The sequence below is a fragment of the Macaca fascicularis genome, chromosome 8 (assembly GCF_037993035.2).
Source record: "Macaca fascicularis isolate 582-1 chromosome 8, T2T-MFA8v1.1".
Taxonomy (NCBI): domain Eukaryota; kingdom Metazoa; phylum Chordata; class Mammalia; order Primates; family Cercopithecidae; genus Macaca; species Macaca fascicularis.
The window spans coordinates 9,771,473-9,798,789 of NC_088382.1; the positions used below are offsets into that span (position 1 = coordinate 9,771,473).

A 27,317-nucleotide genomic window follows, 5' to 3' on the forward strand; every position below is an offset into this window, starting at 1 on the left:
CATAATAACCTTCAGTTTCATCCATGGCACTGAAAATGGCATGATTTTATTCTTTTCTATGGCTGAATAGTATTTCGTCATGTATATATACCACACTTTCTTTATCCGTTTGTCTGTTGGCAGACACTTAGGGTGAGTCCATATTTTGCTATTATGAATAGTCTGTGAGTGCATCCATCCCTTTGATGTGCCGATTTCTTTTCCTTTGGACAAATACTGAGTGATGGGATTACTGGATCATATATAGTGATTCTGTTTTTGGTTTTGTGAGAAATCTTCATACTGTTTTCTGTAGTGGTTGTACTAATTGACATTCTCAGCAACAGTAACAGTGGGGTTTTTTTTTAAACATGAAACATGGGCATTCTTGAAATACTTTCAACTCATTAACTTTTAATATATTTTTTTCATATTACAAAAGTATGATGCAATGTGATTTTAAATATAGAACCATTCTGAACATGAGATGTACAGAACATGTAAAGTATAAAATCTGATGTTTTGAATTTGAGTCATGTGCATAATGACATTTTGGCGTACAGCAGACCACATATACGACGGTGGTCGCATACAATTATACTGTATTTTACTGTACTTTTTTCTATGTGTAGATAAACAAATACTTACCGTTTTGTTATAGTTGCCTACAGTATTCAGTATGGTAGCCTGCCATGCAGGTTTGTAACCTAGGAGCAATAGGCTGTACATAGAGTCGAGGTGTGTCATAGGCAATGCCATCTAGGCACGTGTACGTGTACTCTAATGATGCATTTCTCGGAATGTTTTCCCATCTTAAGTGACACATGACTGTACCTCCCAAGGGCTCCTAATTCCATCACATTAGGGGTTAGGCTTTCAACATCTGAATTTTGGGGGTACGCAAACATTCAGGTCCTGAGACCCCCACAGTTTCCACATGTGCCTTTATAATCCCCTCCCTGTCATCCCTCATTTCCAAGCAACCACTGATGTTTCTTTCATCATATATTAGTTTGCCATTTCTGGAATCTTATGTTGATGGAATTACACGCTGTCTTCTTTTCTGTTTAGTTTCTTTTACTCAGCATAATTATTTTCAGATTCATTCATGTTGTTGTGTGGTATTAATAGTTCATTCGTTTTTACTGGCCAGAAGTGTTGCATCATATGGAAACACCAGTTAGTCCATTCATCTGCTAATGGATACTTGGGTTGTCTGCAATTTGGGGCTATTACAAATAAACATGATGTGAACATTTGTGTACAAGTCTTTGCGTGGACGTGTTTTTATTTCTCCTTGGTAAATATCTAGGAGTGGAATAGCTGGATCATATGATAGGTATATGTTTAAGATTTTAAAAAACCGCCAAACTGTTTTCCAGAGTAGCTGAACCATTTTTATTCCCATCAGTAGTCTGAGAATTGCAGTTGCTTCATATCCTTTCTGTATTTGTTTGCTAGCACGGCCATAAAAAAGAAGCACCAACTGGGGGGCTTAAAAAACAGAAATGTATTTCTTCAGAGTTCTGGAGTCTCAAAGTCCAAGGTCAAGGTGCTGGGAGTGTTGGTTTCCTCTGAGGCCCCTCTTCTTGGCTTGCAGACAGCCGCCCTCCATCTTCCTTGTCGCGTGGGCTTTTCTCTGAGCTTGCACGTCTGGTGTCACTTTCTGTGTCCAAATTTCCTATTATTATAAGGACACTAGTCAGATTGGATTAGAGTCCACCATGATAGCCTCGTTTTAATTTTTTTTGTTTGTCTGTTTGTTTTCGAGATAGGGTCTTGCTCTGTCACCTAGACTGGAGTACGGTGGTGTGATCTTGGCTTACTGCAACCTCAGTCTCCTGAGTTCAAGCGGTTCTCCTGCCTCAGCTTCCCAAGTAGCTGGGACTACAGGTGTGTGCCACTGTGCCCAACTGATTTTTGTATTTTTAGTAGAGATGGGGTTTCACCATGTTGGTCAGGCTGCTCTCCAACTCCTGACTTCAAGTGATCCGCCTGCATTGGCCTCCCAAAGTGCTGGGATTACAGGTGTGAGCCACTGCACCCAGCCCTCATTTTAGCTTAATTGCCTCTTCAAAGACCTCCTCTCCAAATACAGCCACATTCTGAGATACTAGGAGTTAGGCCTTCCTATGAATTTTCAGAGGGGTCAGTTCAGCCTGTAATACTTGCCAGCACTTGGTAAGATCAACTGTTGTGATTTCAGCCTTTCTATTAGGTGTGTAATGGTGTCTCTTTAATTTGCTACTCCCTAATGGCTTGTGATGTTGAGCACATTTTCATGTGCTTATTTGCCATCCATATATCTTCTTCTTCTTCTTCTTCTTCTTTTTTTTTTTTTTTTTTTTTTGAGACAGAGTCTCGCTCTGTCACCAGGCTGGAGTGCAGTGGCACAATCTTGGCTCACTGCAACCTCCGCATCCAGGTTCAAGTGGTTCTTCTGTCTCAGCCTTCTGAGTAGCTGGGACTACACGCGTGTGCCACCACACCCAGCTAATTTTTGTATTTTTAGTAGAGACAGGGTTTCACCATGTTGGCCAGGATGGTCTTGATCTCTTGACCTTGTGATCTGCCTGCCTCAGCCTCCCAAAGTGCTGGGATTACAGGTGTGAGCCACCACGCCTGGCTGCCCTCCATATATCTTCTTTAGTGAAGTATGTGTTGAGATTTCATGCCCATGTTTTGAGTTGTTTGGTTTCTTATTGCTGATGTTTTGAGGAATCTTTATTCTAGATACAAGTTCTTTTTTAAATGATTGACATATAAAAAGCTGTACATATTTAATTTATACAACTTGATAAGTTTGGGGATAAGTTCATGCCCTTGGAACGATTAACACCATCAAGGGCATAAACATATCCATTATCACCCCAAGTTTCCTTTCACCCCCTTTATTTATTATTATCATTATTATTGTTATTAATTTTGTGGTAAGAACAGCTAACATGAGATCTACCTTCTTAGCAAATTTTAAGTATACCACACAGTATTGTTGGCTACAGGCTGTATTTTTTCCCTTTGACCATCACCTCCCCATTTTCCCCCTCCCTAGCTTGTGGCAACTACCATTCTACTCTCTATGAGTCTGACTGTTTTAGATTCCACATATAAGTGAGATTATGTGGTATTTGTTTTTCCATGTCTGGCTTATTTCATTTAACACAATACCCTCCAGGTCCATCCATCTAGTCACAAATGGCAGGATTTCCCTTTTTAAGAACGAATGTTATTTCATTGTGTGTGTTTACCACACTTTATTTAGTTGTTCATCTAACAATGGACACTGAGGTTATTTCCGTATCATTCTTGTAATACTATCTTGTAGCGAGTGGAAGTTTTTAATTTTGGTGAAGCCCATTTTGTTAGTTTTTTGTTTGTTTGTTTGTGTGTTTGTTTTTGACAGGGTCTCACTCTACACAGGCAGAGTGTGGTGGCATGTTACTGACTCACTGCAACCTTTGCCTCCTAGGCTCAGGTAATCCCCTCAACTCAGCCTTCCACATAGCTGGGACTACAGGCACATGCCACCATGCTCGGCTAGTTTTTAAAAATCTTTTTGTAGAGATGGGGTTTCGCCATGTTGCCCAGGCTGGTATTGAACTCCTGGCCTCATGCAGACCGACTGCCCCAGTCCCCCAAAGTGTTGGGATTACAGGCGTGAGCCACCACACTTGGCCAATTTTTTCTTTAACAGGTTGTGCTTTTTGTTGTTATATTTTAGAAATCTTTGTGAAGCCCAAGGGCACAAAGATTTTCTCCTATAATTTTCTTCTAGCAGTTTTATAAAGTTTAATATCTAGTTCTGTGATCTATTTTACATTACTTTTTGTATATGGTATGAAGTGTGATTTTGCTGTATTTTGTTTTCTAAAAAATATGCATATTCAGTTTTCTGTTACTATTTGTGGAAAGACTATTCTTTCTTTATTGAATTGCCCTTGCACCTTTGTCAAAAGTCAATTGACCATAAATATGTATTTCTGAGCTTGATTCTGTTCCATTGATCTTTTTGTGTGTCTCGATGCCCACACCACACTCTTTCTCACTAGGTTTTTCATTATAAAGTCCTGAAGTCATGTAAGTCCTCAAACATTATTCTTCCTTTCCAAAATTATTTTGACTATTGTGGGTCCTTTTTCATTTTTATGTGCGTTTGGAATCAGTTTGTTAATTTCTACAAAAACAGTGTGCTAGGATTTTGATTGATTGTGTTGAGTTAGTAGATCAGTTTGGGAAGAATTGAAATCATAACAATATTAAACCTTCTGACCCATGAATATGGCATGTCTCTCCATTTATTTAGATCCTCTTTAATTTATCTTAGCAATTATTTTGTAGTTCTCAGTGTAAAAAGTTCGGATGGGCCGAATTGAATGAATAGGTTGGGCTAGTTAACTGCAGCAGGAACATGCCCTTAGGGCATAAATTGCTCATGCTATTGTTTGTGGCTTAAGAATGTCTTTAAGCAGTTTTCCACCCTGGGCGGGCAAGGTGTTCCTTACCCTCATTCCGTAAACCCACAACCTTCAAGGTTGGGCGTTAGGGCCATTATGAACATGTCACAGTGCTGCAGAGATTTTGTTATGGCCAGTTTTGGGGCCAGTTTATGGTCAGATTTTGGGGGTGCTTGCTCCCGACATCACCCTATACTTGGGTCTATATCTGGAGAGCAGATATCGAGGTGTCTGCCTGAGTGAGGGAAGACAGTTACCCGCAGGTAACTGCTGCAGGAAAGCATCTGGGACTCAAACTGCTCATTAGTCAAAATCATTACCAGGCAAGCTCTTAGCCCCATCCTGCACATCCTGCACCCTGGTCTCCAGATTATCTGGTCCTTTCATTTCCTGAACTTCCTAGGGTTCCGAGTTTTTTTTTTTTTTAAATACTTTATGTTCTAGGGTACATGTGCACAATGTGCAGGTTTGTTACATATGTATACATGTGCCATGTTGGGGGTTCTGAGTTTTGAGTCTACTTCCTGCTTCTCGACTTTGCTTCAGCGGACCCCTCTGTCTTCTTCCCACTTTCTCATATGTGACCATCTCTCATCTAGTATCATCACTTCTGTATTTCCTTCTGGGGTTATACCTGCTTGTTCCTTTATTTCAGGAGGGTTTTGGGGGGGAGCAGAGAAGACCTGAAAAGCCTACTTTAGACACAAACACACACACACACACACACCTTTTTATTGTAAAACGAAACTACATCAAATAAATATGTGCAGCGTTTATGGACTGAATTGTGCATCCCTCAAGCCCCCTCGGCAAATTCATATGTGAAGCCCTAACCCCCAGTGTGACTGTGTTTGGAGACAGGACCTTGAAAGAGGTAACTAGGGCTAAACGAGGCCATTGGGGGTTGGCCTTAATCCAGTCTGGCTGGCAACTTGTTAAAGAAGAGGAAGAGACCCCAGGGACGCACATGCACAGAGGAAAGGCCCTGTGAGGACACAGGGAGAAGGTGGCTGTTTGTGAGCCAAGGAAAAGAGACTTCGGGAGAAAACAACTCATTTGAGACCTAGATCTTGCACTTCCAGCCTCCAGAACTGTGGGAAAATCAATTTCTGTTGTTGAAGTCACCCAGTCTGCGGTATTTTGTTATGGTAGCCCTCAGAGTCTAATGCAGTAGCTTACCGGATTATTGTAAAGAGAATCCCCTTTAGCCACCATCCAGGACCACAGCAGGAAATCAGAAATTCCTGTATGTGTCCCATCCTAATCACAATCCCTTCCCTTCCTCCAAAGTAACCACTCTTCTGATTTTCCTAGTAGTTGCTTCTTTACATTTCTTTATAGTTCCTTCACCCCATCATATGTTCCTAGACACTAAATAATTTAGTTTTGGCAATGTTTTTAGACTCTGTCTTTTAAGTCTCCTGATCTATAGGTATCACTCCAGCCATTTAATGCCGTTTCTCAGTCTGTGCTCTGCTGGTATAATTCAACATGTTCCTCTGTCCTCTTGTGTTTTCTGCAGATTGGCAGCAGAATCCAGTTACATTGTCGGATTTGGGTTTAATCCCTTCAGTAAAATTATATGTTGTAGTGTGTTTTTCTTTTTTTGTGTGTTTTAAATAAGAGACTTGGTCTTGCCATGTCACCTAGGCCAGACTGCAGAGGCTATTCATAGGCACAGTCCTACTGTTGATGTTCGTGGGAGTTTTGAGCAGTGTTTGTTTTTTATCAGAATGCATACAGTCTGGTTCTCTCTCTTTTCTTTTCTTTTCTTTTCTTTTCTTTTCTTTTCTTTTCTTTTCTTTTCTTTTTCCTTCCTTCCTTCCTTCCTTCCTTCCTTCCTTCCTTCCTTCCTTCCTTCCTTCCTTCCTTCCTTCCTTTCTTTCTTTCCTATTGATGCTCACTGCCTAGATTTATTTATTAAGGACTGTAAAATGGTGGTGTTTGATTTTGTCATTCTGTTTTCATTTATTAACTGGAATAATTGTATAAGAAGATGCTTCTCCTATTCTATTTGGTTGGTGAGTTTATTTAGGAAAGTCAAGATGAATATTTGATTCTTTCCTTTTATTTACACAGCTTTCAAAATAATGAACTGATTTCCTGTCATCCTTAGAAAGTGACCAGTTCATTTCTTTTCTTTTTTAAAAAAATCATTGAGATCTCAGAGCTTTCAGCATAGTCGACAAGTTACAATTCATTGTCATTCTCATCCTCATTGAAGCTCACATTGTTCCATCATTGATGTATTAGGCTGTTCTTGTGTTGCTCTAAAGGAGAACCTGAGATGGGGTATTTATAAAGAAAAGAGGTTTAATTGGCTCATGGTTCTGCAGGCTGTACAAGAAGCACGGCACCAGCATCTGCTTCTGGTGAGGGCCTCAGGAATCTTCCAGTCATGGTGGAAGGCAAAGGGGGAGGAGGCATCTCTCATGTCAAGAGCTGAAGCAAGGAGCAGGGGTGCCACACACTTGTAAGCAACCAGATCTCGTGTGAACTCAGTGCAATAACTCACTCATCATCAAGGAGATGGTGTTAAGCCATTCATGAGGGATCTGCTCCCATGAGCCAAACACCTCCCACCAGGCCCCACCTCCAACACTGGTGACTACATTTCAACATGAGATTTGGAGGGGATAAACATCCAAACTGTACCAGTTGGCCAGAGGGAGCCTCCTTAAATTGACTCCTGAGTCCTTTTGATCGGACCTTACAAGCCTTTTTAGCTTTCTTGCTGTCTGGTATGTCAAGATGTTTCAGGTTCGTTGTCTACATTTCTTGCCCAGGCCTAGAATCAACCATTTTCAAAGAAGTGCTGGTTTTATTTAATTGGAAATGACACTTCAAGACCTCAGTATAGATGCTGGATGCAGATTGTTCCTGGGTTTATCATTGCTTCTGTGCCTTCCCAGCAGACAGGGCTGAAATGTATGTGTGTGTATAAAAATAAAACATCTTGAGTTCATACTGATATTTTTACTTCCAATTCAGAACAACTTGTTTTGGTGTTTCCTTTTTTCCTTTTTTTTTTGGAATATAGTATATAAATGGAAAAAATGCACAAATCTTACATGTCCAGCTTGGAGAATTTTCAGAGTGGTAATTTGGTGACATCCCTATAACCAGTTACCAGATCAAGAAACAAAACGTCACCAGCACCCCAGACCCCTCCCCAGTCACTCCCCGTTCCCCACTGCACCAAAGGTAATTACTGTCCTGCCTTCTAGTAGCATAGATTGGTTATACTCCTGGACCTTTTTCCTCTCAGTTGTCATCCTTTTGAGAGTGTGGCTAGCGTCACCAGTCAAGGGCTAAGGAGAGAGGTAGGCTCCCATCAGGAGCTGCCGTTCCACTCCTGATACTGGGCACACAATCGCTCGTATTGGGGGAGAGCTGTGGAGCCGTCAGTGACGTAACCAACTGGAGCCTGGTTGCTGAGCCAAGAGCACTGGTCTGAGAGTCCTCAGAGCTGGGGTCCATGTCAAGAGTATGCATCTGACTTCTCTTTGCAAGCCACCTATCCTCTAAAGACTGCAGGACATTTGCATCGTGTCTTACATATTACAGCTCTATTTTCTTTTTTCTACACTGAGAATCCTGGCTTCCAGCTTCACATGGTGCATTAGTTAAGGCTGCTTGTGAGGCCATGGATCCCATCATGGGGGTCTACCTTCATGACCTCATCTAAACCTAATTACCTCCCAAGGATCCTGCCTCCCACTGTGGTGGTGTTGGGGATTAGTGTTTCAACATAGGAATTTTGGAGGGACATGTTCAGTGCATAACACGTGATGATAGAGTAACATAGAATTACTTATTTGCTTTGTCCCACAATACACATAGGAAGTCTGTGAATAACAGTACTATTATTCTATTATTCAGTACTATTAAATAACATAACTTCCATTATGACTACCGAATACAGTTAAAGTCTTTTTGCATCTGTTCTCCCCATTCTCCTATGTGTCTGTTGTACTATGTTGACTTAGCATTTAGCCATCACATGTTATAATCTCTGCCTCTTAGCTCTCATTTTAACTTGATTCTGCAAGTAACTGTGTAATCAGTTTATACTCATAGCAGTCTTTCATATATGTCTTTGGAGTGATGTTGATTTTCTGAAGCTTATTCTCTAGGAGATTTCTCAGGCAGGGTTCTTAAGAACAACATATCTTGAATCCTTGCATAGTGATAACTATCCCCTTGATACTTGAAGGTCACTTTTCTTGGAGATAAAATTATTGGCTTGCGTTTTCTTTCCTTAAGTATCTTAAATATGTTTCTCTGTTTCGTTCTGGCATAAGCTATTGCTGGAAATATGCAGTGATATTTTTCTCTGTAAGTCACGTGGTCCTTTTACCTCGACACCCAAAGGACTTTTTGTTAATCTGGTGTTAGCCATTTGTGGTTGATAGTCTTAGATAGGTGGTATGTTCTCTCAGTATATAGCTTCAGATCATTTTTCATTCGGAAAACTTTCCTTGGATTGTAGTCTTCAGTGTTTGCCCTGTTCCATCGCTTCATTGTTGCTTTTATAGTCAGAGACTCCTGTTATCTGTTTTAGATCTTCTTTGCCTGTCTTTAGTATTTATTCCTTCTCTTGCATTCTTTTTATCTCTTCATTTTTATTAATTAAAACATTTTCTTCTTTGAGCCACCTGTTTCTCTTAAAGCATTTTTGTGTTTACGTGTTCTTGTCTTCCATATAATCTTTATGTATAAAACAAGTTTCTCTTTTATTTGTACTTCCTAGAGATTTGCCTGTTTTTTGAACTTTAAAAAGGAAATCATTCTGACTTACCTTCTTTCATGGCTTGTATCATTTTAACATGTTCTAGCTCAGTTTGAATTGTGTTTTCCTCAGTGTGCTTTTTTTGTCTGTGGGGATTTTGCTGCTTAAATCTTTCTCTTGTAGTAACTTTGTGTGGGGTCTGACCTCAGTGCTTTTGGTGCTTGTTTGTATGTGACACTAGTTTTCCTCAACTCATGGAAGGAGGCTTGAGAGAGGTATACGCTGCCCTGTTAGAGCTCCTTCGGCTGTGGCTTTTGTGCAGATTTGCTGCTTCCCCTCTCCCAGTTTTGCCTGCCTTTTCTTTGTCCGTGTCCCTGTTTTGCTCCTTTTTGAATCCACTGCCAGCGCTTTCTCCTCAGTGTGAGGCCTTGGCTTGGAGCGGTAGCCCTGGAGCATCTGTTTTCCAGTTCCTGGAGGGGAGGCTTGTCTAGTCCCTTGGGTTGTGCTCCCTGGCTCTTTGGAGTGGCCAGACCCCTCCTAGTAGCAGCTGCTGGTGAGAAATGGGTCTGCTGTGCTTTTCAGTGAGTGCCCCAGGCTGTTGGGGGTTCTCCCTTCCCGAGAGCCCATGCCTCTAGTGACTGGTGCAGGGGCAGTGACTGCTGGGGCCTGGTCACTGCCTCCTCCCTGCCTGTGCCTTGGAGTTGACAGGATTCAAATGATGTCTATGAGTTCGGGTTTTGCTACTTATTCTGCTTTTATATTTCATTTAGAGAAAATTATAATTTTGTACAGAAAAGTGAATAATTTTATCTTATTTCATGGAGGAAAGAATGTTTTATAAAATAACACCCTTGTCATGGATGCCAAGAGAGTAAAATTGCCTGTTAAAGCTTTATAATTTGCATTTACTCTTAAAGGTTAATGGTTTTATTGTGAAATCGCCACAGAGTGGGTTAGAGAACTGATTGCTTTTATTAATCATTAACAAGTAACTGAAAATCATCCAAAATGTGGCCACTAGCTAACTAGATAGTAGTGAATATGAATATTATTGAAAATTTCATCTTGAGGTCAGGTTTTTTTTGGTGGTGGTGGTGTTTTTTTTTTTTTTTTTTTTTTTTTTAGCATGCCAATGAAATGGCCCAGATACTTCATTGTAAAAATATTCGGGCTTTGGAACATATGTTATTTGTTTTATATAGTTTGTCTATTTAGGAATATAGAACGCTTCAAATAAAATTAGTCATTTTGTGAAAATTCAGAGGACTGGGAATTTAACTGTCCTTCTGGCTACAGGAATCATAATCTCCCCATTTTCATCAACCTGGAGACCCCTTGGTTGTAAGAATATTTGAGTTTTGATGTTTTAAAAAACGGATTATTTTAAAAAACTGATGCAGCCTTTGTTGCATAGAGTTGGGGAAGGCCCAGGAGGGAGGATTAAAATTAAATGAGAGACAGTTTTTCTTCTTAACACTTTCTCCGCTTAATTATTTTAGTAAGAATCTGAAATCAAATATAGAATGGAAAACTCATATAGCCAAACCATCTGAGAGCCAATAGTAGAGAGAGACATTAAATCACAGCACTTGTTCACTACAGTTTGGGTACCTACAGTATCCTATAATGATAATTGTTAACAGCTGGAAACTTGTTCATAAAATGTGGTGATGTGTTTTTATGTTAGATGCCTGACCAGTGTCCTGTTCCCTCAATAAGGTGGTTCTAACTCATAGTTGTTCATACTAATGGGAGAAAATGGTGGGAGAGTCTTATCATCTGCTAGCATTTCAACATGAGACATCACATACCTGTGTCCTAAGTAGGTGATGAATTGTTGAAGTACCTGCAGGATCTCCATATGATCTTTGCATTTATAATATCTTTCTGGAATGGGTCTTAAAGTCAGGTTTGAGCAGGTGCTTATGGCATGTACTCAGATTCCATGGTAGAGGCAAGCATTCTCCCTAAGAATGTTGTTTACGTTGAAGACAGCGATGGAGGAGCCCACCCTTCTGCTCTGATGTCTTCAGAGGTAGAAGGGGTTGCTGACAGCTTCATCAGGGCATTAGAGAGAATGAGCTTGGTGGGTTTACTGTGTAAGGGCGAGTTGTGTCACAAAATAGGATTTTGGACTTAAGTCTTATTCTTTAGTTTATTTAATATATCAGTGTTTTCTAGTATATCCTCATTTGCCTTAATTGAAGATCCTAGAATTATGGTGCAGTTCAGGAAGCCCGAATTTTAAGGGGAAATGGTAAAGAGAAAAAGGACCGGAACAGGATTTGATTCAGAGCCAACTGGTTTTCTTATTTCCTATTTCAGGGGAGTAGCTTCTTCAGCAGACTCTGCTGCTTGCGCTTCACATTGCATCGCTCACACTGTGGAATGGTGTTTTCATTCATTGTCTCATGAGTTCATTTGGTGTGGAAGAGCTGGTTCTAAAGAGAACTTCTCCCTGCCATCTTTTTCTTCCAGAACACTGGGGTGATGGGCATACGGCAGCAGTTGCCTGGCCCTCTCCTAGGTTAGTGTAGCAGAGATTCTATTCTTAGATAAGACTTCCATGAAGGCTCAAGATGTGAGGGGCTGTCCACGTTGGAGAGAGAATTTCTTCTCACTATTCTCTCTAGAATATGTGAATGAAGAAAGATTTCTATTGTCCCGGACTCCTTTGTATTTTTTACAGTTATTTTCTTTTTCTCACTTATGCTCCGATACGTATTGGTTTCTTGAAGGAATTAAAACTTAATGCACTGCTTTAGTAGACATTTCTGGAATTCGTCTCTCCCACTTTCCTCACCACATACAGCTCTTCTCCACTGCCTACAGCTCTATGTTTTAGCCTGATGATGGATGGATGGATGGACTGGAGCTAGAGCAAGGTTAACCATATATGCTCTGGTTTCAGAAACATCAGAGAGGAAGGTGGTGACATAAGTATTCATCTTTTATTTACAAATTTCACACACATGTGTAGTCTACTGTAAGTAACATGGTGTCTTCTGCCGTCTTTTTCCTGTTAAGGGTCAACACCACTATTCTATTTCATATTTACCATTTTTTTCTTTTAAAAGAATCCATGTGGTGGGTCATTGTAGAAAATTTAGACAATATGCAAATATGCCAAAAGAAAAAGAAATGATGCAGCCTGTAACCACACTGTGTGTAGGTGCTCTCTGTGTGGGTGTCGTGGTTTGGGCTCCTATTACAGAAATATCACTGACTGGGTGGCTTAAACAATGGAGATGTATTCCTTACAGTTCTGAAGTCTGGGAAGTCCAGGATTCAGGTGCCAGCCGAGTTGACTCCTGGTGAAGACCTCTTCCTGGTTGGCAGAGGGAATGCGTTCTTGCTGTCTTCACGTGGCAAAGAGACCATCTCTCTCGTCTCTACTGAGAGGGTACTCATCCCACTCACAAGGGCTCCATCCTCATGACCTAATTAATAACCTTCTAAAGGCCCTACCTCCAAGTACCATCACACTGGGGGTTAGGGCTTCAGCATAGGAATTTTTTATATTTATTTATTTATTTATTTTTATTTTTTATTTTTTTATTTTATTTTATTTTTTGAGACGGAGTTTCACTCTTGTTGCCCAGGCTGGAGTGCAGTGGTGCGATCTCGGCTCACCACAACCTCCACCTTCCGGATTCAAGCGATTCTTCTGCCTCAGCTTTCCGAGTAGCTGGGATTACAGGTGCCCGCCACCACACCCAGCTAATTTTTGTATTTTTAGTAGAGACAGGCTCTTGCCGTGTTGGCCAGGCTGGTCTTGAACTGACCTCAGGTGATCCACCTGCCTCGGCCTCCCAAAGTGCTGGGATTACAGGTGTGAGCCACTGCGCCAGGCCAGGAATTTTTGAAAGACAGAAACATTCAGTCCATAGTAATGGAGGAAACCAGCATGTGAGTCCCACACATAAAGTTCCATAAAGCTTTTCACCCTCTTTTACTGGCTTGCAGATACTTCCGGTGGTGGGATGCACCAGTTTTTATGTCCTAAGAAAGAAAAAAAATGGCAATAATTTATAAGGTGCCATCTATTGTAAGAAATATCTCAATTCCACAGATAAAAGAATGCCCCTTAGAATTGTCGAAACCCTGGTATCTTTGAGTTATATAAGCAATATATGAATCTATTCCTTTAAAATATTATCAACCTTTTTAAGTGTTTTTTGCATTTTGGGAGAAAGATTGTCCACTTTTAAAAATGTACTTTTCTGTATTTTTATCTTGTTTAGTCTTCCTTTTATTCTTTTTTAAGTATTTAGATCTTGAATTCATATGAAATTTTTTTCTGTATGATATTTTTTCACTTTTTTCTCCTTTTCCTTCTTGAATTTTTTCTCCTTTTATTTGAAATTCCACCTCAGAAATTACACATGTACATGTTTTCAGACATTTTTTCATGAATTCATCCATTTGTCTGTTCCTCTGTTCATACCACACTATTTTAATTAATGTAATTTTAGAATATAGTTTGATATCTGATAACAGCAAGAATTTAAAAAGGCCTAAATGACCAATAATAGATCAACTAATTAAACTGTAGTACAAGTCATCCTTCTTTGGGTCTTTAAGTCCTAATCGTTACAATGATGTTTAAAGATAGCAATATTAAACTGTAAATAAATCACGATTAACTTTTGGTAACTCTATGCTATCTATCATGGGGGAGATTCTAAATTACAGGATGGCAGAAACTTAATATTTTTGTCAATTAAAAAGTTTCATGCTTTTTCTATGCATGTATTGACATATATACTTTAAAGAAACAAATATAATCAAAATTTGTACCCAGCCTTTTTACTTAGCAGAGTGTAATGGAAATATCTTTCTGTATTATTAAATCTCATTCTATGATATAATTTTCTATGGGTGCATAGCATTTTATTGTGGTTGTACTATAGTTTAATTAGTTGATCTGTTATTGGTCATTTAGGCCTTTCTTAATTCTTGCTGTTATAAATAAATAACACCACAGCATACATTTTTGTGAATATAGTATTGTCCATGATTATTTCCCTAGTAGATTGTGTTGGGGCAGTGTGTGTGTGTGTGTGTGTGTGTGTGTGTGTATGTATTCAAATAGCCTTCATAAATGGTTGTAACAGTTTACATTCCCACTCACAGTAAAAAGGACCATCCAATCTTTTTTTTTAAAAAAAAATACGAAATGCAAGTCTTCTGTGTTTCAGTTCCCTAAAAATCTAACAAATGAAGATGTTATTCCACACATTTATATGGCACCTATTGAATGCCTGCCATTGTGCATAGGAGACAGAAATGAGTGCATGGAATTCTAACTTGTACAGTGTTTCCACTTGGAGTAGTCAATGCCAAGTTGTCCAACAGTGTATGATGCTACCCATTTCTCTGTATCCTTGCGGATACTTATTAGTTTCAGATATTTTAATTTTTGCTAATTTTGGCCAAAGATACGTAAGACAGAAGTCTTTGTTTTCCACGCCCTTACGGCATTGGGATAGGGTATGGAAAAGGAGGTAATCCAGATGGACAGCAGTAACACACACGGTGATCAGTGCTATGAAAGAGGTGGGAGAGGGTTGCGTAGGGACATAGAGGAGAGGGTAAGGGTGGGCAAGGAAGGTGTCATGAAGGAAGGGAAGCTTGTCTGTTTTGAATGTAGAGTGTGAGAGTTCTCTAAATGAACCAGGAACCAGGGTGTGGTGATGAAAGCCATTTAGATAGAACAGCAGCATGTTCTGAGACTCAGGGCTGAAGGATGGGCCTGAAGGATGCTTTAGGGGAAGTGTAAGTAATTGCAGGATGAGGCTACCTGATAGAAGATCAGGTCAAAAAAGATGAGACCAGGTCATGAATAGCACCATAGACAAAGTTATGGGGTTTAGACTTTATTCCATAAATGAGAGGAAGTCTTGCTGGGTTTTAGTAGAAGATGACATGATCTGAATAGGTCTATGATATAATAGAAAACATAGAGTTAATTATGTTTTGGGTGTGGGGTGGTTGTAAGACCTGACATTTCTTAGGGAAGTAACATTGGTCTTAAAAGGAATCAGGCTATTGAGGACAAGGAGGATTTTCGACATAGGGTATTTCAGCTGCCTCCCTATTTCCAAAGGAGGAGGTATAACCCTGCCAGCATGCTTTTCCCAGCAAAGGATAGTCTATTCTTAGACACACAATTCTTTGCTGAGTCCTAGCCTGTACTGTGTTAGCATTTATTCCTTTTTCAATCTCCCTGGAGAGTGTGTACTCTGAGAGAAACACCATTCCCGCCAGCTCAAGGTCCATACTCTGAAAGGTCTTGGACGTTCTGAAGGAGAGCTTGGTCTCATCCTAGCTTTTGCCCTCTCTCAAGGAGGCAGATCTTAAGGGTATTGTTCACATGCTGTGCCCCAGGATTCTCTGAGTTAGGTCCAGCTCAGAGGCCCTAATCATTACAGAGGAATGAGTATCGCTGCAGTGCACTTCCACCTTGCCTCTCACAAAGGAGGGCCTGATGTGAAGTTGATGCCGTATTTTTGTAGATCTGTCAACCTGTGATTCTAGCTGGTTACAAACAGAGCAATGATCATATTTTGATACCTTAGTTCTGATGCCTGAAAGCAATAAGCTTTTCATAAATGTGTGTTTAAATTTCAATTCCTAGTACCCACACCCTCTCCCTTGTACGCTTGTATTTAAAGCCAACTATATTCGTATGTTTGCTTTGCAGTACAACTTGAAACTATCTCCTCACTAGAACATTAGATGTCAAGTGAATTACTTTTTGCCATTTTTCTTACAGAGGTTTTTTATCTCGAAAATGTGTAAATTTACTTTTAACTCTTCTTTTTACTTGTATCTTTTTAGTCTAAATTGAAGAGGAACTTTTGTCCTTAGGGCATCTATTTCTGCCATCTCCATTGGAAGATTTTTTTTTTTTTTTTTTTGCACATCATAGAAAGCATTACAGGTGAAAAGAAGTGTAACTAAAAAAAAAAAAAAAAAAAGACCTCCAAGGAAAAAAAAAATGTGTCTCTGTGTGTGTGTGTGTGTGTGTGTGTGTGTGTGTGTGTATGAATGAAGGGACAAAGCCAGTATGAAGAAAGTAAAAGTTGAAGATTAAGCCATTACTGGGTATGACAGCTTTTAAGTAAGAAAGTTGACCAGACGTGGTGGCTCATGCCTATCATCCCAGCACTTTGGGAGGTCGAGGTAGGCGGATCACTTGAGGCCAGGAGTTCAAGACCAGTCTGGCCAACATGGTGAAACCTCGTCTCTACTAAAAATACAAAAATTAGCCGGGCATGGTGGCGGGTGCCTGTAATCCCAGCTACTCAGGAGGCTGAACAGGAGAATTGCTTGAGCCTGGGAGGCGGAGGTTGCGGTAAGCAAGCTGAGATCGCAAAGCAAGCTGAGATCGCGCCACTGCACTCCAGCCTGGGTGACAGAGCAAGACTCCATCTCAAAAAAAAAAAAAGAAAGTTATTTAGGTTTGATTGAGAGGAAACTAGTATAGACTGCGGAATAGTGTTGTTTGGACAGTAGCTCTCTAAGTACCACCTGTGACTGTGATGCATTCACTTTGATTTTGAAGATACCTTGTCTCAAAAACAATTGATTACTTGATTTTATTAGATCAGGGCTTTTCAAAGTGTGGGCCTGGCATACTTGAGAGCTTGTTAGGAATGCAGATTTTAGGGCCCTACACCAGACCTACTGGATCAGAATCTCGGGGCAGTAGAGTGCAGCAGTGCTGAAGTTTGAGACCCACTATATCAGAGCACAGAATGCAGAGAAGATAATGGGTCTTTGAGCCAGCAGCTCTAGGGAAAAAACATACACAGTCATGTATCACTTAACAATAATGTTCTGAGAAATGCATAGTTAGGGGTTCTTCGCCAACATCATGGAGTGACATACACAAACGTAGATGAGGTAGTCTACTGCACACCTACGCTGTCTGGTATGGCCTGTCGCTTCTAGGCTTCAAGCCTGTACAGCATGTTACTGTACTGAATAGTGTAGGCAGTTGTAATGCAAAGGCAAGTATCTGTGTATCTAACATATCTAAACATAGAAAAGGTATAGTAAAAATATAGTGTGAATAATCATTTGAGACTACCATTAGCTATGTGGTCCGTCATTGACCAGAATGTTGTTGTGAATGTGTTGCATCACTGTGTAAAAGGATAGGCAGACAACACTGGCTACTCCAGGGGAAGAGAACTGGTGGCTAATGACAAGGATGAAAGGTAAACTTTTTATTGTGTACCTTTGTTTACCTTTTCAATTTTATGCTTTTAAACCATTCAGAAATATTTTTTTAAAAATTAGCTTTACTGACATCATGAAGTTTGTTTCTCAGGAATTTTCTTCTTTAACATCAAAAATAAAGAAAAACTCAAAAAATGATTTCCGTCATGCCTTCTATGTTAATTACTCTTTCTTGTATCTTATATCTTTCCAGTAAATTTCAGTTCCTAAATTCACACACATTTCCACTTAGGAAGCTAAAGAGGCGTAATCCAGATTAAGAACCAAAAAAGAAACAGAAATAGGATACAGTTGAATCATCTGTGTAACAAATAAAGAAAAAGGCTGGGAACTATAAAGCTAGGGAAAATGAAGGAGGCTCACTGACATGAACCAGAGTGTACAAATGCTGAATTCAATACAATGCCAAGTATTTAGAGTGTTTTTTTCATTGAGATTATTATAGCTGTGAACAAGGATTACCATCCACAGCTAGAAGAGAAATCTCCTGGGATAGCATCTCTAAAACAGGGTCCTCAGTTACATAACTAGCGATTTATGAGATGTGCTTATGTTGTATGTGATGTCATGACATCATTTCTTGGTCTTCTGCTCAGAATTAGGTAGTTTGACTATAAAATCTACTATTTGGGGACACATTTGCTGCTCCACAAGGTTACTGTTACCATTGCTGCAGTCAAGTGGCATATACTTAGGGGACTGGGGTCCTGAAGCTGTGTTGATTCTGGGAGTTGTGTACATACGTGGGTCCAGTGTTCTTTACAAAGGCCCCCTGTGCGGCGTCCGTGGTACTTCTCATTTGGTCAGCATATCCCTTGGCTTGCTGGATAGATGGAAGATCCACAGTCTCTACCTTTGTCTGAAAGAGATACCAGCTCCTGAGTGGCCTTTTACATCATCCTTAGGTGGGGATAGTTACTTTAAAAAACAAACAAACAAAAAACAGGGGAGGGAGAAAAGGCCAAGTTTTAGCCATAGTAGGCAGCCCCTAGCCCTTTAGCCTAAGGAAGTCAACAGAGACAACAGCACTTGGGTGCAGACTTTTAATGAACCCTTCTTTTGTTGTTTTTGTCCATTGCACTATCTGTGTATAACACACATGTCCTGGTTCTCGCCCCTGATCCTGATGGTTCCAAGGAGAGTGGATGGATGCTTTAAAGACCGATCACACTACTACATGGCTTAGTGTAGATACGGTGTTAAAACACTTGTGCTTTGGAAAACGTAAAAATCCTGAACTTAGGTCTTGACCAGTAACTGAAGAGGAACTGAATTTTAACTATTTGCTGAAAAATCTGTCATTTTGGAAGCATTAAAAAAAATTAAACTGTAAACTGAGTGCACACATCTTAATAACCCTAAATACATACACACATACACACAACCAGTCACAAAATAGTGTTACTTAACTTCCTTAAATGCTAAACACTGTCTAGTTCTAGAAGTGAAAAGGACCTACTTGTCTTTTCAGAAGTGTGTGTTTTGAATATGTAATGAGATTACCTTTCTGTGGCTTTGGAGAATTAATTTCAGTACTTTATTATCAGGCCTTTTCTGTAAGAAATGTGATAGGGATTTCCCATTCAATCTGGAACTAAGAATTCAGATTGACACTTGAGCTTTGTACCTCAGATACCGTTTTTCCTCATCTCCTGTTATATATCAAGCAGCTGAGATTGGTTTTTTAAAAAGTGAAGATCGAATTGTCTTCACACATTTATTGTGAACTGGCAGAAAATGGAAAGGATTATGCTTTAAAGACAGTTGGCTTGGCTGGATAGAAAAGATCCCTCTGTCCTGTTTCCTGTCCTCCTTCCCACATCGATTTAAAAAATTAGATGCAAATGCAAAATCCTTAAATTATAGATTTATGATGAATTAAAATTCTGGTAGAATCAAGGTTTTGTAACGTATAAAGTGTCTGACACTAAGTGTATATAATATTTTAAGAAACGTCTTCTTAACAGTGCATGGTATTCCATGACTGTTTGTGTGCCATGAATATTCTCATTGGGTTCTAGAGTTAGTTACTGATTCTTGAAGATGGGCATCTAGTGGTCCTCCTGTGGAAGCAGAGAGCAGCTCTCCACTGTTTGATAACATTTAAAGCCAAGGGTGAACCACTCAAGAAACATTTGGTGGTGATAAGATTTTTTTGTTGTTAAGTACCATCAGTAAAACTGAAAAATCACTTAAGTACCTGATGCCTGAAATGATACAGCTGCAGTGATAAACCTTTTAGCTTTTTACATCAGGGGTATTTTCTCACAGAAATAAAGAGAGAGCCTTTTGAGGTGAAATTCACATAACATAACAATTAGCCATTGTGAAATGAACAATTAAGTGGCATGTAAGAGTATGTTTACAATGTTGAGCAACCATCACCTCTGTCTAGTTGCAGAATGTTTCCATCACTCTGAAAGAAACTCCTGTATTCTTCATAGCCCAAAGTTGGAAGTATTGTCTTGATTGGGGTCTTGATTACATGGATCCATCTGAGTCATTGAATTGAAGCCTAAGATCTGCTTAATTTCACTATATGTAAGTTTCACCTCAGTTAAAAAGAGAGAACAGAACAAACCAAAAATCTTAATTCTTTTGGAAAAAAGACTTTCTGGCTGCTGTATTAAACAAGCCAGGGGAACAAGGATAGAAGGAAATCAGTTAGCAGTGACCAAGGCAAGAGATGATGGTGGCTTGGCTGAAGATGGTAACAGTGGAGGTGGTAGGAAGTGATCAGATTCTGGATATATTTTGAACGTGAGCTAATTTGGTCAGCTGATGGGCATAGTGGATGTGAGGGAAAGAAAGTTGGAAAGGATGATGCTAAGATTTTTAATGGGATGGAATAGCTATTTGATGAATAGCCATTTAACAACATCAGGGTAATTTCATCCTGTGTATCATTCTCTACAACAGGGTTATACTCTAGGACGGTAGAGTACTAAGGGTACTCTAGGTGGTACTTGGATAAACATCATTAAAACCGCCTCACTTTCATGACTAACGAACTCCTTTCCTGCAATCCCACTTAATGAGATGTACTACTAGAATTCCACCAGGCTATGGTCATCGGGAAGATCAGGAATTTGGTTTTGAATATGCAGATACCTATTTGACATCTGAGATGGGCTATCAAGTAGGCAGATGTGATGAAGGAGACGGGAGTTCAGGGATCTGTTTGAGACCTGTAAGATCTGGAGCGTCAGCACAGATGGTAAAGCCCTGAGATTGAATGACTTTCCCACAGGAGTGAGTGTAGACAGGAAGGCCTGGGAATTGAGCCTGGGAGCTCTGGGGCTTTAGAGGTCAGGGAGAGGAGAAGAATCCAGCAAAGGGGAGTGTGAAGGTCTGGCCAGCGGGGTAAGGTGAAAACCAGAGCAGTGTGGTTTCCTGTTTCTAATAGAAAAAACTCAACCAAACATTCAGATTCTCCTTTACATATTAACTTTATACTAGCTAATTTGTTGTTTAATTAGTCCCATATTAATTGGTAAAGCTGTAAAGACTTTGATTGCTTAACTCTTCTATTTTTTCCCCTCCACTGATAAATCAAATGCATGTCATTTTATGTGAAAACTGAAATAGAAAAGTGCAGTCTAATTTTAGTATGAACTATGCATTGAAATAGCCGTGTCCTCCTTGGGTAACAGTATTCAAAATTTTAAGATAAAATTGTATTGCTTCATTAAATTTCGACTGGTTAACATCAAATCAGTGTTAAAACTATACTGTAATAGCCCTGGGTAGATCCATTAATGGTGCCCCCCACAGTGTCCACATTCCAATCCCCAGACCTATAAATATGTCACCTCACATTGGAAAGGAGACTTTACAGATGTGATTAAGGATTTGGGGATGAAGCAGTTATCCAGGATTATCTGGGTAGATGGGCCTGATGTAGTCACAAGGGGCCTCTGAAGTAAAAGAGAGAAGCAGGGTGGTCAGAACTAGAGAGAGGTTTGAAGATGTTACACCACTAGCTTTGAAGGTGGAGGAAGGGGCCACAAGCCAGTGAATACATGTGGTCCCTAGAAGCTGGAAAGGCCAGGGAGTGGATTCTCCTCTAGAGTCTCCAGAAGAAATGTGGCCCTTCCGACACCTTCATTTAGTCCACAGAACTATGATAGATTTGTGTTAGGTTAAGCCACTGATAAGTGTAATTGTAATTGTAATTTGTTACATCTGCTATAGTGAAACTAATACTGAAGTTTAGAAAAGATGGGTAACTTATTCTGTGTTGAAGTTTAAAAAAGGTAAGTAACTTGTTGAAGATCACATAATTAGAAAAGAAAGCAGTAGAGCTTGGCGTTGAACTCAACCAGTGTGACTCCAGAGCTTGTAGGACACAATAACCACCTCCAGGCCAGCTGAATCGGACCACAGCCTGGTGGAATTCTAGTACATCTCATTAAGAAGTGGGATTGCAGGAAGGGAGTTGGTTAGTCATGAAAGTGATGCAATTTTCATTGATGTTTATCCAAGTACCACCTAGAGTACCCTTAGTACTCCACTGTCCTAGAGTATAACCCTGTTGTAAAGAGTGATACACAAGACAAACTTACCCTGATGTTGTTAAATATATGTTAGATGACCAATTGCTTTGATTTCTTTGCTCACTAAATATTGGATTACAGCTTCGTTTCCTGTGTGGCGTGCCTGCATGGAGAGAACACACTGAGCAAATGATTCCATCATCTGAGTCACTTTGGTTTATATCAGTTTCCAACATGACTTGTTTGTGGGGCTTGTGGGAGGGGCACATACATTGGCCCCAGGATTCTAACATCTCCTGGTCTCTGCTGTTATAATTTTCACTTAACATTGTCGAATCGGCATTTTGGCTTTAGTCCAGTGGTTCAGTCCTTTAAAAGTGACTCCAGAGATGGCTCTGTTCATTAATAGATTGTTTTGTTGACCCTGTGAGAATTAGTCACTGGATCTTGGAGATTCAGCAGGTGACTGCAATTCTAGAAGGCCTCTTGTGAGATATAAGGTGTTTTCCTTAAGTGACATGACCCTGCGTTGCAAAGCTGAGAAGTAAAATGAAGGAGCATTTTGTAAGTTTGAATCTCTATAATCGAAAACCAGAAAAATGGCATATTTGTTTCTAGAACTAAAAATTTCAGTAACTGAGTAGGTTGGAAAGATAGGCCAAAAACAAGATAAAATATAGCATAACAGAAGGTAGAGTTTTGTACTTTATCACTTAAAAACCGCCAAAGTAGGCCGGGCGCTGTGGCTCACGCCTGTAATCCCAACACTTTGGGAGGCCGGGTTGGGCGGATCACGAGGTCAGGAGTTCAAGACCAGCCTGACCAACATGGTGAAATCCCGTCTTTACTAAAAATACAAAAATTAGCCAGGTGTGGTGGTGTGCGCCTATAATCCCAGCTACTCAGGAGACTGAGGCAGGAGAATCGCTTGAACCTGGGAGGCGGAGGTTGCAGTGAGCTGAGATAATGCCACTGCACTTCAGCCTGGGCGGCAGAGCGAGACTCTGTCTCAAAACAGACAAACAAAAAAACCACATCAAAAAAACGCCAAAGTATAGGTTGTAGAAGAGCAGACCTACTTGGTATTTGCGAGAAAGACAAAGAGATTTAGAGTTTCCATCAAGTTGTGAGTTACTAGGAGGTAGTACCAGAGAAGCAACATGGCATTAGGCTGCATGGGTAGAAGTATAGCACTCAGAACACGGGAGAGCATCCGTTTTGTTGTACTTCGTACTAAACATTCTAAGAGGGTCCTGGACATTTTATGAGAGCCTTTGGTAAACTGAAGAGTGATGTAGGTACAGATGCATAGATGTAGAACAGTAGACAGAAATGGAAATATTTAACCTAGAGAGGAATTTAGGATTGGGGAAGGGAACACAGTTGTTTTTAGTTTTTTGCAGGTATGGAATTTGTACTGCACTTAAGGAACAGGGAGAAGTCCTCTCCGTCCTTCCTGCTGTTCTTTATTAGGTATTTCAGTTAGAGTGCGTAGGTCTCAGGAAGCCATGAGGATCTTCCCTGGGTGGTGACAGGCTTCAGATCATCTCCGTTATGGCCCTGCAACAAAACTTCACAGTTCTGTATGTTTCCTGCCTAGTAAGCTCCCACTGTTCCGTGGTAATTAATCTCAGACTCAACCATGGAGTTATGTTTATAGATCTTGGTGTGTTGTCCTCCCTCCCCTTTACCTAAAAACAGTAACCTGGGCGCGCCTGAAGGTGTCTTTGGGCCTTGATGTGTCCTGTAAATCGTGCGGGGTGCTAGGGTCTCTGTACCTAAGGAGATGGTCCGCGCTTGCCTGGCCCCTCTTGCAAGAAGAGCTGCAGTGGTTGCCTCGCCTCTGGTCCTCAGCTTGGTCCTTAGCAGAGTGAGCGGGCCAGAGTCATGGGCACGTGACTTGTGCACTCCCTCATGGCCCCACGCTTGCTTTCACGTTTTCCTACTGGCATCAATACTTTTTTAAAAAAGTGCCCTGCATTTTCATCATGCCCTGGAAATGATGGAGCCATCTTTTACTCACTGCCCACTTCTCATCCCTGTCTGCTCTTGCTTCCTCTTGTGGGCTTCCTGTGCTTCCCCCGCAACCTTCTCCTACCCCCCTGCAGTGTTTTAAACTCTCTTTTCTTCTTTTTCATTTCTGTTCACCTCAACCAATCCTAAAGTGCTCTTGTACTCACATGTTGGCTTTTATAGTTGCTTGATCAGTTTACCAATCAATTTCAGTATTTTGTTGAGCTTTGACAAAGATTTTTATTCTAATTCTATGGCGCCTATATAATAATTGTTTTTTCAGCTTCTGCCTGTGACTTCTCTACTTCAAAAAATGTATGTGCTTATTTCTGCCAGTTACATCCCGTGTTTCACTGGATGTGTGTACTGTGTTCACATCAGGTTGGCCCCACAGCTGAGTGAGTTATTGATGATCTCAAGAGTCCATTAGAGATGAAGGGTAGAAACTTAGCCACATCCTCATTTGTGTTTTGCCAAACGGAGGGATTTCAGTTTCCTCTTTGGTAAGATGAATATGCTTGATAATAGAATAACATTAAGGTTGGCTTTTTTCTCCCTCGAATGATTAAACTATAGTTTCATATGTAAATGCCAGGAAATTAGAATCATTCTAGTAGGGAAGATAAATAAGTAAAAATATAGTATGTTTATAGGAAATCTTGCTAGGGAGAGAGCTCAAGCAGGACAGGAGGGGGCTAGAGATTGCTAGGGATGGGATGAAGAGACAGGACTGTTTTAGAGAGGCTGCTCAGGGCGGTCCCTCTGAGCAGGTGGCACTGGAGCCAATCCTCTGCTGAGATGAGGTGGCAAGCCAAGAACATCACGAGGGAGGAAAGGGCAGTCCCAGAAGAGAGAGCACAGTGCAGATGCCAGGTGGGGACCACGGGACACTGGAACTGCCTAGGTGTGTTTATTTCCAAATAGTGTCTGGCATTACAGTGAGATAAGGAGAGTTTTTTGTTTTTCGGTTTTCATTTTTTTTCCCGGGGTGGTGGTGCATATTGGATTTCTTCAGGAGATTCAACCTCTTGAAAAATATGAAATACAGACATGTATATATGCATAAAGATATATTTGAGTATTTTAAACTTTATATAATCAAGTATCTTAAACTCTGCACACTTGAATTTTTAATCCCCGTGTATATCCATTACGATTATTTCTATTAGTTCCAGTTTGAGGTTGGTGATGATATTGTCATAGAAGCTTTGTCATGCTTCACATTGTAGCAGATGGTCTCGAAGGTGGGGCATATCCCTGTGCAATGTGACTACTTTAGTTGACTGTCCAATATGAAGTAGAAAAGCAGATTTCTGGATTACAGTATTTGTCAACAAAGAATTTGCTGATTTAAAAAAAAAAAACCTTTAGTTTATATTTATAATGACAAGGTTCGTAATCAGATTGTTGTTGGTAACTTAAAGCAAGTTGTCAAGAGAAATACTGTAAATAGTTTTATTTGTGTGTAAGGCATGGGGTTTTTTTTTTTTTTCCTAGACAGAGTCGCTCTGTCACCCAGGCTGGAGTGCAGTGGCGCAATCTCAGCTCACAGCGACCTCCACCTCCTAGGTTCAAGCCGTTTTTCTGCCTCAGCTTCCCAAGTAGCTGGGATTGCAGGCATGAGCCACCACACCTGGCTAATTTTTGTATTTTTAGTAGAGACGAGTTTTCACCATGTTGGCCGGGCTGGTCTGGAACTCCTGACCTCAGGTGATCCACCTGCCTCAGCCTCCCAAAGTGCTGGGATTACAGGTGGGAGCCACCATGCCCGGCAGAGGCATGGGCTTTTTAATCACTTAAATTTTAACTTACTGTGTTAGTGAGCTTGTTTATTCCATTGCTAGATAATGACTTGTGTGTTACTTTTTCCTGCCTAGTTTTCCCTTGGAAAACAGAATCAACCATACCAAGTATTAGTGAGGGTCCAAATCAGATTAAATAGTATGAGTCAATCTGCACTCAAAATAAATATGAACCAAAATGAGATGCTAACAGATTGACAGTGATTACCAATGGTAAACAGACCAGTAGGAGAGGTTTAAGCTGTCACTAACTTTTTGAAGAACAATGACATTATTTACCAATTATAGTGGTCTGGTATCTAAAGAATTGGCCTGATATCTAAAGAATATCTTATTTTCTAAATAAGAGTGCCAGTGGAAAAATGTTGAAATCTTATACCTGCCACTGCTTACACATCCATTGGCTAGTCGTCAGAAACGAAACTGTAATTGTGAGACTCCTGTCATTTTGGGCGGGTGGAGGGGGCCTGTGAGGGCCAAAATCTAGTCATGCTGGCGTGATTATGCCTCCTGTCGTCCGGATGAATGGTTCAGCTATATAACTAAAGAATTCTATCTCTGGTTAGTGTTGATTTGGGGCAAGTGTGAGCTCTGTAAAGTAAAATGGACAAATAGTTTCATAGGATACCGGACTGCCTGACCGGTTTCATGTCTTCTGTCTGTAATAGTGGTTGTCCCATAAAAAGGCAAGACCATATTTTCAAAGGAGCTGGGTTTAGAGTCTTAAGATCACTGAAAGAGTCTGTGGCAACAGCAGTGCGCCTGGATTGGCCTTGTCTCTGGGATGGAAGAGATGAAAAAACAATTGATTATCACTCACTTTGTGGCACACTCTGCGCTATTGAATATTGAATATCCCATTAAGTCCTTAAGAGCAAACACAAGACCTTGAGGCCTGCCCCTCATTTATAGGAGTCAGGAGTGAACATGCACTTTGCATGCAAGTATACTTTGCAAGACAGTGTGCAGATAGGCGAGCCTTGGAGAGGTAAGCAGTGGCCGTGTGAGAGAAGCACAAAGCTCACGCCTACTGGCAGTCACCACCCAGTGGGCTATCCCAGCACCTCTGCTTCACAAATGAATTCCAGCATTCCCAAAGTGACTCCTGATAGACCTGACTCATGGCTCTCAATCTCTTTCCATTTTGAGAAATTCAATCCGTAGAATTGTGAAATGCTGAAATAGCAGAGCATCCTTGAAAAACATTTTTGTTATCAAAGGAGTAATTGTTCATGTTAGAAAAATTCTGTAGACAGATAAAGTGACAAGCGAAAAGCTCTTTCTCCCATTCTCCTGTGCCTCGCAGGCTCTTGGGTAACCCTCCTGTGTTCCTTCACTCCTCCGTCTTACTCTTGTCTCTTAAGCTCGTTTTTAGAAATAGTACTTTTGAAATGAATGGCGTTGTAGATCTGTTCAGCAGAATCATTTACGCACTTAATAATAGATCTAGGACACTTTTCCCTGGCTACATGAAAGGTAATGTTTTTTTTAAACCAGCTTCCTTGACAGACATTGGACTTGTTTTGCAGATTTTTTCTTTCATTTTTTATATATTAATAGTACTGCTGTATTGTAGTTATAAACAACCTCC

General features: G+C 40.4%; 1 protein-coding gene and 1 long non-coding RNA gene across 2 annotated transcripts in view; both read left to right on the plus strand.

The window, feature by feature from the left end:
* XKR6 (XK related 6) overlaps positions 1-27,317 on the plus strand; it is a 339,999-nt gene that overhangs the window by 53,926 nt on the left and 258,756 nt on the right. The window lies entirely within an intron of this gene.
* LOC135964614 (uncharacterized) overlaps positions 846-27,317 on the plus strand; it is a 32,837-nt gene continuing 6,365 nt past the window's right edge. The window contains exon 1 of the long non-coding RNA XR_010577113.2: positions 846-27,040. This is a non-coding gene — a long non-coding RNA (uncharacterized lncRNA). The remainder of the gene's footprint in view (positions 27,041-27,317) is intronic.